Source organism: Pyxicephalus adspersus, chromosome 8 (assembly GCF_032062135.1).
Source record: "Pyxicephalus adspersus chromosome 8, UCB_Pads_2.0, whole genome shotgun sequence".
Taxonomy (NCBI): Eukaryota; Metazoa; Chordata; class Amphibia; order Anura; family Pyxicephalidae; genus Pyxicephalus; species Pyxicephalus adspersus.
In genome coordinates, this window is record NC_092865.1 from 70440093 (window position 1) to 70451758 (window position 11666).

The window sequence follows — 11666 nt, forward strand, 5'->3', positions numbered from 1 at the left end:
GAATCCTGGACCAGATCCATTCCAGGTTTGCTGGATCACCCAGCTTCACTGATGAAAGTGTATTCTCTCCAGCCTTGGAGAGCGTTCATAAATCAGGGTCCCTGTGTTGGCACAGGTGATCCCCATAGCCTTCAATGGAGTATCCTTAGGGTTCTATGGTATCACCTGTACAGCAATACCTCCCAATATAAACTACACATCAGGATGTAAAAATTGCTTTTTGGGATCAAGGCACTCATGTAAGTAGACACCCCGATTAGGGTAAGTTGCGTTTGTTTAGTTCATTTGGAGATAATAAGTGGCAATATTTGGGGGTTTACTCTCTCAGTGGAAGGACTGAAATGTTTAGTAAACGAATGAAGGGCACTGTTATAGTCTTACCACCAGGTTTATATATCTTCTTTTCGATGGAGCTTCTTCTTCCCCAATGTTTAAAGTGCATGTAAATGCTAAAGGAAATGAAATTGTGTGTACAATGTATAATATGGGTAAAACAGCCATTTACAATGCCTCTGGTGTGACAATGCAGGAGCACAGATAGAAAGTGCCTGAACCTTCAAAGATACTAGATTTTTTTTTAAAGAAATCTTCAAATTTAGAAATAATTACAAATAAATTGTATTTAATTTTCAGAAATAGCTAAATGTGAGGGCTCTTATTGCAGACCCCTAAAACCTAATAGGTTGTTCACCACTGCTTATGGTTACATCATGGATTATTTACATAGGAAACTTTGCGTCTGGAGGAAAAGAAGTTTAAGCTCCGGATAAGGAAGGGATTCTTCACTGTAAGGTCTGTGAAAATGTGGAATCGTCTCCCTCAGGAACTACTATAGATTGATTTAGGAAAAAGCTGGATGATTTCTAGAATCACAGAATATAACTGGGGATTAAGGATTTAAAGTAAAATCATCAATAAAAAACATCTGATTGCCTCATGGAATCAGGAAGGATTTTTTTCCCCTGTACAAGCAAATTGTGCCAGGGTTTTTTTTGCCTTCCTCTGGACCAACTATGTCTTATAGGGTTTTATATCTGGGATATGTTTATTTCCCTAGTGGTTGAACTAGATGGACTTATGTCTTTTTTTAACCTAACCTACTATGTAACTATGTAATTGCTGTAACTACAGGCAATGCACCGTTGCTGATAACTACTATGTCTCTAAAGATCTTTTCCTTTTACTTCTCTTACATTTTCAGAAGGTCAGTGGTATATTTCACTTAGCGCTGATCTCCATTAAGCATTTTACAAAAACTCTGAATAAACCATATTTATAGATAAGAGGGAAGCATCTTGTGAAGCCATACAATTTAATTGTGCTTTCAAAATTACAATAAATGGCTCTCAGTCTGTCAATTTGGCGTCATGCTAAAGACCCAAGGTCAGTTCAATCTGGCGTCACCTATGATGCAGAAATGGCTGTGTACATAGTGACAGGAATATTGTGAAGCATACCAAGGTATTGGTGTCCTTTACCAGCACATTCCAACTTTGGGATTTTACTGTTGCTTTGAATGTTTTGTACTTAAAAATGATTCCTAGTAATTTAAGCATAATAGAGCCAATGGCATTTGCTTTAAGACCCTTCCGTGCATGAGATATGTGTCAGTAGCTACAGATGAGACTGTAGCAATGTTTTATGTCTCTTCTACCATAAACGATTTACACTGTACTGTACAGCAGTGGTCGCTAACCTTTCGGACCTCAGAGACCACTAAATACATGAAATTCGGACCGTGGGGAGCTTAGGGGAAGAAACTTCACCCAGAGTGACGTCATGATGCCAGAACCCACTCGGTCTCCCATCAGAGGCTCAGACCTGCTTGCTAAATTCCAGGGGGGGACATTAGCGCAGGGCTGTGAATGCAACAAAAGTTGTCCCTGCGTTACTGTCCCCCCAGGATGTTTAGCAAGCAGCTCTGAGCCTGCGATGGGAGAGCGGGCAGGTTGTGTCCGTACGGAGAACACAGCCGCAGACCACCAGTTCTGAGCGTAGAGTTCTGAGTTATGTCACCTCGCCTGGTCATTCAATATAACCAAAGATCCTGGCAAGGAAAATACATTGGATCACTGCAAGGGAGAGAAGTATGGTTCCACTTTCACATACCCAAACTACTGTCAATATTTTATATAGTTTATTGCTGATTTTATGCTCTTAAAAGAATTATTGTGATTCCAATTAGTGTTGCATTCAACAGTACAATGCCAGAGCTACTACCTGTCACTTGCACTGGTCTGCTGAATGGTCTGTACAAGTACCTGGAAACCAGAGTCAATACCATGCATACAATGATTGATTGGATGATATTTGCATACTTCTGAAATGCTATTGTTATTCGGCTGCTTTGTTATTTGGCACCCAATAGATTCACTGTAAAACATTATTGTTACCAAGATAATAATATTAGCTGTTCACATATCAGATCTTTTCTGAAGGAGTATCATAATATCATTAGGTTGGCATGTTTAAATGATGCCAGCAGCTGGCCCTGCATAATGTAATTGGTCATTCTAGTCAGACCGCTTATTACGCCTACTCCATAAACCATATTGTTATTAATTTTACTAAACTATACCAGTTTTGACATATGAAAAAAGAGTTATTTTTTGCCAGTGTCATCCCATTTTCGAACTGTCGTTGTTCAGTAGCATTGGCATACAACTCAGAAAAAGAAGGGGTGGTTAGGGTTCAAATCCCCTAAAAACTTTGTGTTCCAAGGTTCTTTATTGTAGTCATACAGTGCAAAAGACAGCGATGCAAAAAAGACTGATTACAAAGAAAATGCTATGCTTACATTTAAGAAAGCTTAAATGGCCAATAAATCATTTATATGTTAGTGCTTGAGTTTAGAAATTCTTTGTGAAACCATTATGTCTCAACAGGGCAGACTGGTATATCATAGTAAATTTTCAAAACTTTTATTGAACAAAACAAAAGTATTGTTTTGAGATAAAAAGTTGAATGAATATAAGTATACCAAAAGTTTAGGATTGTAATTGGATTCCAGAGTCCAATCTACTTAGTGTGTGGGATTCTGATCAGCATGGGTGCTGCAAATTCCACACATTGGGCCAACTGCTTCCTTTGTGAATGCATTGCTCCTATTTATTTAGCTTAATATATTTTTTTTGTTTATTTTTATTGTTTAGTAGGTATTTTTTCAGTTTCTAAATAACGCAAAAGATTGTTGTTTTGCTTCTGAATACTGGCCAGATTTAAACTAAATTGAGGTAACCTGATTGGCGGAGCTACATAGGCAGTACTTTGAACTGATTGCCTTACTGACTGTATGATCTATATATATAATATATAAACCTAACAGCGGGATTATATTTACTGCTGACTTGCCATTCACACTGTAAATACAGATAAATAAATAATTAAATAGTAAATGTGTTTACAGATTTGAAAGTGTTAATCAGATACATGTCGTGTATTAAATGTGGATTATAAGGGTTCAATCCACTTGTCCTCAATTCACTTGCATCCTATGAGACATTGACCCTTTAATACTCTCGGCATTCTGAGAATTCAACTAAAGTACGTATATGTCTGAGTGACCGCCTGTCACTGCCTGTCACCCGCCGGGTGTCAGAACAATCCATTTATGTGCTGTCCTCCAAAGGAAAAATGTCCAAATGTCTCTTTGGCGTCATCAGGAGTGTGTCCCCCTCGCTTGATTATGTAAGACCTGGTATATTTAGAACAGTGCTGAGAGATGGCAGATGGGTAGGGGGGTTGGGTAACCCCTTTCAAGAGATAGAAATGTTAAGGAAGAGTAAGAGGTTTAATCCTTTGCTACAGCTGTCTCTCTCTCTCCCTTTCTCTCTCAGCCTCTCTCTTTAATTACCCTTTAGCCCTTGGTGCTTAGCAGAGAAAACAGGTTAACGTGGGAAAAGGTTAATGCACAGGATGATAAATATCCTACTATGGAAAATACAACCAAACCACACCTGAAATATCTAAAGCAAGGGTGCCCACACTTTTTTGGCTTGCGAGCTACTTTTATAATGACCAAGTCAAAATGATCTACCAACAATAAAACGTTGGATTTAATAAATCCTGTGCGTGGTAGAGTTTATTTTGAAAGGCGATGTACTCACGTTGCCGTTGCGATCCACCTGTTGGGCATCTCTGATCTAAAGCTAGTAAAGTACTTTCTTGTAATAAAAGAATAATTAGACCACATCTGGAATATACAGTCCAGTTTTGGTCACCAGTTCACAAAAAGGTCATTGTGGAATTGGAGAGAGTGCAGAGAAGGGCAACTAAACTAATAAAAGGAATGGAGGAGCTCAGCTATGAGGAGAGATTAGCTGAACTGAATCTATTCTCCCTTGAGAAGAGACGTATAAGGGGGGATATGATCACGCTGTATAAATATATAAATGGTCCATATAGAGAACTCTCTTCCCCATTATTCATTTTGAGATCATTACAAAGAACAAGAGGGCGCTCTTTGCATCTAGAGGAAGTTTAAGCTCGGGATAAGGAAGGGATTCTTCACTGTAAGGTCTGTGAAATGTGGAATCGGCTCCCTCAGGAAGTAGATTCAGCAACTACTATAGATTGCTTTAAGAAAAAGCTGGATGATTTCTAGAAGCACAGAATATAACTGATTATTAAGTCTTTAAAGAAAAATAACAGACTGTTGATCCAGGGAACATCTGATTGTCTCATGGGATCAGGAAGGAATTTATTTTCCCCTGTTGTCTTATAGGGTTTTATATCTGGGATATGTTTATTTCCCTAGTGGTTGTACTTGATAGACTTTTAACCTGACTTACTATGTAACTTTGCTGGTGGTTACCCTGTAAATTTTGGTGCCAGTACAGACCATGTGGATGATTGGAAAAAATGAATATGTACAATTTTGTCAGTACAGAGAAGGACATCTCAGGTCACAGTACTTTAATATATCAATTGTATGTTGTGTTTGAATTTATGTACAATTTACAACTTCAAAAGAATGAAAAGCTGCATCATATATAATTTATTTTGTTTAGGACTGAAACATTTTGTTAAATAAATATGAAATATTTTCAGTACATATTTTTTCAGCTATCTTTTCAAATGGGAACCTAATGACTGGCTAATTTTACCTGATTTACAGCAAACTTTATTTTGAAAAGCTTAATAACTCTAGATCACATTACATGCAACTGAATTATTTACATGAGTGACCTAATCCCAACCCCCAACCTGTACGGCTCTATACAAACATTTAATTAGAAAGAAACCATTACTGCTTTGTTCTATTTAATAAAAAAGTAAAATGTCCTATGACGTTATTTCCATGGATGCATTGTGACTGAAATGTTTATTTGTCTTATCTACAATATAAAGCAATAAAAATATAAACCATCAGTTTATTAAATATCTACAATAAATTAAAATTAACTGAAAGTCCATGGGCGCATGAGAATGCATTTCTGGAGCACTCCTGCACCTCCCTGCTAACATTTTATATTTGTAGTCCTTGTAGGCAGTATGGTTTTGAGCAGCTCCTTTATGAACTTTAGTCTAGTCTTCCTTGAATATCTCTATGTGTCTTCTGAATTTTCTCCACCATTACCAGGGGTGTAGTTATAAGAAAAGAAGAGGGGCCATGGTACTGTAAATGTAAACGTGCTCCACTAAACCTCTGCCTATGTGTCACTCAAAGGGGAAGAAACTTCCCCCAGAGTGACGTCATGATACCAGAACCCGCCCACTCTCCCATCGCAGGCCCCGACCTGGTGGGTTGTGTTCAGAGAGACAACCCGGCCCGGCCCTGAGCCTGCAATTCCATACAGGAGACATGGTCTGCGGCTCCAGTCAGTGCGCCCCCCCAGAGCCACGAGTCACCAAAAAATTCTTTGGAAAATAAGAGTAGGCAGGCGTGCCCATTCCCGAAAACAGTGAGGGCATGGCGTTCCCACCCCACGACACCCCTGACCATTACTACCTCAGAATATGGAGTCCTTAAGATTTTTCAATCAGGCCCCAATACAAGCTTTGCCTACATATATTTAACTTGGAGGCCTGGATTGTTAGCTTGTACGCCTTACATCAGGCAGCCCTCTATGGGCCCGACACAATGAAGGTGACGGACAAAGTAAATTATATAGGAGTGACGGTAGGACAGGCATTTTCACCACCAACAGTTCGCCTAACTGCACTCTTCTATGGCAGACTACGAGTACATAGCACAAGGAAACCATTCATACTGAGACTTCAAAAGGTTCTTGGCTATGGTATCTCCAGGAATGGCCTACTCTCTTACCCTAAATGGTCACCTCAGGAGACTATGAACAGGCCCAGCTTTAACATGTATGACCCTAAAATGACTTTATATCACCATTCTTATGCAGCTGGCTCGAGACACCTGATCCGGAGACCTTGATTGTGCATTTAGAAATGTACTTTTCATTATATCTTGTGTGATATGTTTATTCTTGAAGTTTAATTCAATATACATAGCCCTAAAAACCCCTCCACTTGCTTGTTTTTGCTATATATCTAGGGGCGGGCTCAAAACTACAGAATATGGGAATATAACCACCACCCTCCTTTTCTGGATACATTTGTTAGGATAGATATTGATTCCTATATTGTCCTATAAAATACACAATACACATAATATTCTCTGTGCTGTGGGTTTAACTCACTACCATCTTTGGGTTTGCACATCTCTAAATATTTCCTATCTCATCGGTTCAATACATCAAAAATCATGTGTTCCGTAGCAGATTCTAAAATTATTTAGCCGTGTGAGATCGGGTGACGTAGCCAGAAAAAGAAAGTAGATGGACAAAGATGGCTGCCTGGTCTTTGCGAAAGTAAAGGTAAGTGTGATTTTATTTTTTCTGCTTGAAGTTCCCCCCACAGCATTTTGATTGAGTTAGGGTCTGGACTTTGATTGTGCCATAAAAACACCCTTTATCTCGTTTTCAGCTATTCTTTTGTAGATTTGCTGGTGTGCTTGGGATCATTGTCTTGTTGCATTACCTCCTTTCAGACAGGCTTTACCTGTTTCACAGATAGTCTTACATTTTGCTCCAGAATACTTTTGTATACAGTCGACATACTGACTGCAAGGTGCCCAGGTCTTGTGGCTAAATCATCACCTTGGTTGAGGGTTGGTATAAGGTGTTTTTGATGATGTTCTGTGTTTGGGTTTCACCAAACATCTCATCTGTTCAAAGGATATTGCCCCAGAAGAGCATTGCATGTGTATGACCTTGAGGTTAATTTGCTGGGGCACCACTCCTGGGGGGGCTGACAACTGTCTTGAATGTTTTCCACCTGTGAATAATCCCTGTAAAATGATGGAAATGGCCTTTGACCCCTTCTCAAAAAATTGTCAGCAGTAATTGCTTCTTGAAAATCATTGCTGATGTCTTTCCTCTTGGCATTGTGTTAACACACACCTGATTACTCCAGACCAGAAAACTGAAAACTTTTGTTTTTTAGAGGTCCTTGCATTTGCTGATGATCAGTTATTGGCTGGCAGCACCTGGTTGCTACTTAGCCCCTTATACCTATGGAAGTGGTATGGTGTACCTAATTTTTTCACACACAGTTTCTACATGTTGAGTTAGTCCTTATAAACCTTCTGAGCGGTAACCACACTTCCGAACGAGCCACACTCGGGGTAAAAAACAACAGATGATAGCGGTAACCCCGAGCCACACTCGGGGTAGCTAAAAAAATAATGAAAAAAGACTTACCTGGTCCCGAAGGCGCCCTCTGATCTCCTGCCCGTCCGATCCGGGATTGCGCTGACATTCCCTGGCAGTTCTCGGTGACAACGGTGCGTGCGTGCGAGGAGGCAGGAATTGGATCCCACCATGAAATTGGATTTAATACAAAATCACTGTATTGAATCCAATACAAAGTAATCATTATATTATATATATATTATATATGCTACTGTAGTTTTATTACAGGTTTCAGTATTTTTGATTTATTTATGCATTTTTTTTTTATTGTGAAAGACAAAGTACCTCTTTCAGACAAATAAATCAAGACAGGAATGAACTGCCCAGGAGGTTAAATAAATATTAACACATTGTAATATGTACTTTTCTTCTGAGGTTGTATTTATCTAATTGTAAGACCTGCTAAGGATCGGATGATTTTGTATGCGCCTCAGAATTGAATGGTGGGGTTTTTTTTTGGTTTTTTTTTTTGCTTTTTCTTAGGACTATACATTATTCACTCCCTGTTTCATGATTTTCAAAATGACTTGCCTGGAATACCTAGGTGGTACTTAGTTGTGGTTTAATTGTGGTTTGGTAGAGTGAATCTTCGCCCACATTGGTTTCAATCTGTATTGGCAAATGTGACTTAGGGAGAAGTGCTAGTAAGGAGAATGTACTGCAATCTGTATCAATAAGTGTTTTCAGAGCAATAGTATTTATTGTACAGCGCCGCGTAATATGTCAGCGCTATATAAATCCCGTTTATTATTATTATTATTATTATTATTATTAATAATAATAATGGTAATAATAATAATAATAGTGTTATCAGGGGAACCAGGATACATGTAGTGGGAGAAGGAGTAAAAACAACCCCATGCCCCTTTCTTTTTATCCTTGCAGCTTTTGTTTCCTCCCGGGCCTCAGCTCAGATATTTTTGGGATGGACTTGCATCCATATTTTCTTAAATATAGTCTTGGGGTTGTTCTGAGGAGGTGGAAGTCTAGTGATATACAATACAGGAAGGTCTGGATACTGCAGTCAGCACGCTAAATCTATCTTATGTGTTCACTCCTGTGACATGTTTGGATTGGTAGTTTTGAGTTATTGGAGTTTCGTAAGATTTAGAGATTTGACACCTGTTCTCTCCATTTGAAATCTATCTCTTCCATTACTGTACATGTTACGCCTGGACAGTGACCACATAATGTAATTGTGGCCCTCCTATAAACATCCAATCAATCTTACGTGGCTGGATCAGTTGACTGTGATCTCATTCTAATGCTGTAAATAGTAACAATTGATGTTTTCTAGCCGACTTGCAGATTCAGGCAGTCCTCTCTATTATTAATTAACAGATAATAATGCTGAATACATCATTTTAATTGAATTTTAGGTAGTTCGCTGTATAATATTGTGGACATATCAATGTTGTGTTACATAAATGACATATCCCCGTTTTTTCCAATATGAATATAGTTAAAACCTCTGATTGATTCATAACTTCATCCCTGAAAATGAAGGTGACCTGTCCTGTTCATTTATCTGTTTCAAAGATTGTAAGTAGCCTTACACAGACGTTTTCTACCTTCTAATGTTATAATTGCTTTCCTCATACTGGATACATTACTTATTTATTTTCCATGTACACATATTGAGATGATACTTTGTCACCCACATATTAAACTTGGATCATTTTACTTTAATTCATAACCCCCCCCCCATATTTTGATGATACTATATCACCAACACATTAAACTTGGACCATTTACCCTTATAGAGACCCCAATGACACTTTAGTCATATATCACACACTAACATATACACCATCTACATATACCACAACCATAAAATAAAACTATCACCATTGCTGATCATTCTTGTGTTCTGTATTCTATTGATACTGCTTTATTACTTCTTTGTAAAAAATATTTGATATTTCTGGACCTTGTACTTGAATACAGACAGTTAAGTCCCCCCAAAAAAGCGCACCCCCTAAAGAAGCTTCTCAAGGCAAAACGCTTCGGGGTTATTCGTGCACTTTTATGGTTATACAATATAGACAGAAATTGTTGCCTAGTTCTATCCCAGTCTAGTGCTATATTAACTAAACTGGATATTTACTAGGATTTACTTGATCAAATAATTATGTATGGGAATGTGTTTACAATAATAGAAAATGAGTGATTTATTACTCATTTGGAGTCAAAACCTCTTTCTTTCGCTTATTCGGCATTTATACTCAAAGAGGTGAGTCCGTGATCACTAATTGGAGGTATACTCAACCACCACCTTTTTTCAATTTATGCTGTATATAGTAACAATTGGGGTTTTCTAGCTGACTTGCAGATTCAGACAGTCCTCTCTATTAATAATTAACATATAATAATGCTGAATACATCATTTGAAAAATTTTAGGTAGTTTGCTGTATATTATTGTAGCCATATCAATGTTGTGTTACATGGAAGGAAATGTGAATGTTAAAGAAAAGGGGCAGATAGAAAAAGTGGTAGCTGATGATGTTTTTAGCTTTATGTGGTGTGTTGGACTCCTTTTGTACTTGGTTTGTGGGGAATTTTATGGTAGAATAACTACAGGATAATTATTAGCTACTCAGATTAGATACCTATGAGTTGGCCCAAAGCTAATTACTGTTTTTGTTTAGCTAAGATGGAAAAGGTGTGGATATACGATTTATCAAGTTTGTTTGAGTACACTCCACTAAACACAAAAAAACTTATCTACAAGTTATGGGCTGACATGCACCAAATGCCGATTTACTTTGTAGGTTTGGAAGAGTGGGTTATATGCACATGAGCAGGGCTGAACATTTACAATAACATCTCCTATATGTTTTTCAACCCAATGGCTATAATCTTTTTTTGGAAGACTTAGAACTGAATGTACAGTTAACAATTGCATATCAGATTTGTTTCCCTATAGAAATCTTTAGAGGGTTTATGAAGGTAGCTGCTGACCTTGCCATCCTAAAATGCTAGATATTTGGCAGTCATGCTGATCCAGTGTCAGATCTGTTTTAGCTCTGCACAAAGTACACAAGCTTGTTTTATAGTAGAACTTACCACTGCTGAGTTTAGCAACTTTTCAAATTGTTTCTTGATAAGTAGTTGTACCCTGAAAATTCTACATTTTGTAGTGGATTCAGCCCGAAGACTTGCAGTGCCTCCATGTGCTGTGAACCCAATAGGTGTATATCTATGGTGTGAAGCCCTCAATGGCACTGTGCTATGACTGCTAGGAAGATATGACATTGCTGTGATGCTGGTTTCCCTGCTTGGTTGAAAAAAGTTCATCAATTTCAACTACTAGGGAAATAAACATATCCCAGATAGTTCATTGCAAAGATGGCTGCCCTGCTTCTTCTTCATACATTCTGCGAATGTGACATCTACAATTCTCTTGCTACTTCTTTTTTTTTTTTTAACATTCTTTATTTTTGAAAAAAATTCTAACAATAAAAACAATACAGTAACCAATCAATACAGAACAGGGTAGGTACAGGAAACAAAAACCATCATGTTACACATTGCACAGAGACCTAATGAAAAACGTGGTGAAGATACATACAACATATCATCGTTAGCATTTGAATACATCTGTGGCACTGTAAAACATAGCAGAAAGAAGGAAGAGCGAAGAGAATATACAATATAAAACCCCCCTCTTACCCTCAGAGATTCGGATCCAGGTGGCGCTTAAACTCCTGAGGTAGTAGATCCAACTACGCCACATAACATTACATTTGTTCTGTGTACCCCTTAAACTAGCAGTCAGGTCCTCCATGAGCATCATATCAGTACCCTGTGAAGCCACACAGTGGGTACCAATGTTGATCTCTTGCTACTTCCTAATCATTTGTGTTTAATGGGGTGGCTATAACACAAGACAATAAAGCCTGCCTACTTTATATGGTAGAGTAAAAGTAAAGTAGAACAATGGGGCTTGGTCCCCAAAA